This window comes from Elephantulus edwardii, unplaced genomic scaffold (genome assembly GCF_000299155.1).
Source record: "Elephantulus edwardii isolate Elephantulus edwardi_28Jun2011 unplaced genomic scaffold, EleEdw1.0 scaffold00161, whole genome shotgun sequence".
NCBI lineage: Eukaryota > Metazoa > Chordata > Mammalia > Macroscelidea > Macroscelididae > Elephantulus > Elephantulus edwardii.
Window position 1 is genome coordinate 6,063,657 of NW_006399911.1, and position 3,436 is coordinate 6,067,092.

At 41.3% G+C, this 3,436-nt stretch overlaps 1 pseudogene; it reads left to right on the top strand.

Annotated features, from left to right (window-relative positions):
• The first annotated feature begins 1,355 nt into the window (after positions 1-1,355).
• On the top strand, positions 1,356-2,090 carry LOC102851602 (annotated as a pseudogene).
• The last annotated feature ends 1,346 nt before the right edge of the window (positions 2,091-3,436 follow it).

Below are 3,436 nucleotides of genomic sequence, written 5' to 3' on the forward strand. Positions count from 1 at the left end.
TCCCTGGGAGAAAGATGGACAATTTATAGCCTCTGAAAAGCCTCCGGAGGATCAGATATGGGTTGGTTCTGACTTGACAGTACATAACAACAGCAACATTTATCAAAATCTGTACCAGAAACTATACTCTGCTTTAGGGACATCAGAGTGAGCAGAAACAGATATAGTCTTTGATCTGATGCCTTTAATCTGATGACATCTACAGTCTAGTTGGAAGAAAAGCTCAGTCAGATAATTGCAAGAGTAAATACAAAATTGAACCCGAAACAAGTTCTGAGTAGGTCTAGGGGATTTCTTAAGCCAAAGGGGAATAAGTGCGTACCAGCCATGGTTTCCAAAGAACGATATATTCCTACCCTTTTTGCTATAGGTACTGCTGCCCTTGAACCTTCCTGACTGCAACATGTGAAGAAGGCTTGGGATTTCTTAGCCAAAGGGGAAGAGACATGGACCTGCCTCGGTTTCCAAAGAATAGCACTCACCCCGCTTCGGGCCCTCAGGATAAAAGGGAGTACAATGGCTGTGAGGAGGTGGTCATCAGCTCATGGTGTGGTGGCCAGAGTCCTCACAGCCATGGACAACATGGGACTGGGCACCTGGCCTGCCCAGGCTCTGGCTTTCCAAGTCCTGACCCCTCAGCTCCCGTGGCCCCTCTGCCCCTCCAGCCCCAGGGTATGGTCCTGTGGCTTCTCCTTTCCCCCTACCTGCCAAGTGGCACTGCCCACAGGCTGGGGATAAGTGGTCCTTGTATTGAACCAAGTCAACCACATGGGGTGGAGCAGAAGGACAGATGGACTCAGGAGGAAGGGCTGCTGAGTAATGGGGTAACTTATTGGGGCTGGGCATGGTCTGGGGCAGCTGGGGGAGTTGGGCTGGACCCTCCCACCTCAGCATGCTGACCCCCCCCCCTCCTACCACCAGAATAAAAAATCTCATTCTGGGGGGGGGGAGGGAGCCCCAATATGCAGGTCCCTCACAGAACATCACCCTCCCCTGGGACATTACACACCTGTAATAGCCTAACATCTACCAAGAAAAGGTTCATACAATTAAAAGCAGGCAGCCTCAAACATCACAAAAAACCAAAATAACCCTTCTCCTAAAAAAAGCAGAGCATATTGCAGACCCAATAAATACCCCAGACACAGAGAACCAGAAGAAATATGTTGATGTAGAGTATTTGAACAGCTACAGTAGGAAGTGCAAATGATGGAAGAAACAATCTAAACTATACATAAACAGGTACAGGCTCTTTAAAAATCATCACAAGACAGAGAGGGAACAGGCAACATGGTACCAGAAATAGACATGCATGAAAAGGTAATCCGGGCTTTTTTCCCCCCCTGCCTGGAATCATGGAGACTGACATGGAGAAGAAAAAGAAGGTTCCTGCAGTGCAAGAAACCCTTAAAAAAAAGCAAAAGAAATTCTCAGAATTAAGGGTCAAGCGTCTGACAAAGAAGTTTGCTCAAAAGATGCTTCAAAAGGCAAGAAGGAAGATTATCTCTTAAAAGACTAACACTATCACAAAGAATATAGGCAGATGTACTGAGATTTGGATGGCTCAGATGGCAAGGAAAGCAGGCATTTGTCATCAGGATCAGAGGTCTCAAGGGTGTGAGCCCAAAGGTTCATAAGGTGTTACAGCTCCTTTGCCTTCGTCAGATCTTCAGTGGCACCTTTGTTAAACTCAACAAAGCTTCAGTTAACATGCTGAGGATTGTGGAACCATATATTGCATGAGGGTAAAAAAACCTGAAGTTGTTAATGAACTGATCTGTAAGCATGGTTGTGGTAAAATCAATAAGAAGCAAATTACTCTGATAGACAACACTTTGATTACATGATTTCTTGGTAAATACGGCATCATCTGCATGGAGGATCTGATTCATGAGATCTATACTGTTGGCAAACGCCTCAAAGAAGCTAACAACTTCTTGTGGCCATTTAAATTATCTTCTCCATGAGGTGGAATGAAGAAAAAGACCACTCATTTTGAAGAAGGTGCAGATGCTGGCAACCAGGAAGACCAGATCAACAGACTTATCAGACGACTGAACCAAGGTGTCAACTATGATTATTTTTTGTAATCTGGTCAGTTAATAAAGCAGTGATTGCTTTCAAATGGAAATGTATTAGTGATTAATATTGTTAGCCTGCCTATTCTTAATTATAACAAATGTCATTCTGTGGTAAAATGAAGCAAGATAAACAGTATGTAAACCTGCTTCTGGTCTGTATCTTGTGGAAGTGTATATTGCAGATTTATATATACATATATATAAGGGGTTTTTTTTTACCTTTGAATCTGTTTTCTTTTAAGAGAACCTGTTTCACAGATGTTTGTGCATGCTTTGTAGGTATGCTAATAAATGTTTAGTTCAGCGATTCCGAAACATTCTCTTGCTGGGTTCCATTTGACAGGCTTTGTTTGCTTGAGAAGCTGTGCTGTGTTAAAGGTGTTACTTTCCTTTTATATTCCATCTTTATGTTGAATTTCCTATTCATCATACTTCCAAATTTGGATTTTATTACAATGTATATTGTGAAGAAAGAAATGAAATTTGTATTCATCAATTTAGAATTCTTTCGGAAGATCTAAAGTACTTATGGTAAAGCTTATGAGAAAATGTTAAAAAAAAAAAAAAAGGTAATCCGGAATAGTAAGACTGAAATAGTAGAAGAGCCCAGCATGGTGGAGGGACAAAAAAGTAGAACAGAAGAGACAGAACAGTGAGTGAGTGAGCTGGAAGACAAAAGCCTTAGTGGAAATATACTAGACAAAATTTAGAGAGTAGACATAAAGAAAATGAAGAAAACATTAGAATCATGTGGGATGACATCAAAAGGAACAACATACTTATGATTAGAATTTCAGAACATGAGAGAACAGAGAAATCACTGAGAAAATTGTGGAAGAGGTACTAGAAGAAAACTTCTCAGGAATTCTGAAGAAGGGAAAAATCCACAGGAAGCTCAATGAACACCAAGTAGACTGGACCCCAAAAGAAAAGCATCAAGACATATTTTAGTCAAAATCTCCAAATTAAAAGATGAAGATAGAATGCTAAAAGCAGCACAAGAAAAACAAAAGTAACCTGCAAATGTGGAAACAATTAGATTAAGTTCTAATTTCGCAGCAGAAACTGTGTGAGCTAGAAGACAATGGGATGACATATACAGAAAGTTGAAAGGAAAAAAAAATGCCAGCTGAGGAACCTGTACCCAGCCAAACTTTGCATCAAATATGAAGGACAAATTAGGTCATTCACAGAAAAGAAGAAACTTAAGGAATTTGTGAAAACAAGACCAAAATTACAAGAAATTTTGGGGGAGATGGGACTGAGGTGTCCCTGAGGTTATAGGTCCCTCCAACTGGGAATTCTTGCCTCTGCAGCTGCAGGGCCATTCCAGGGGCCAAATAGGAAAAAGAGGC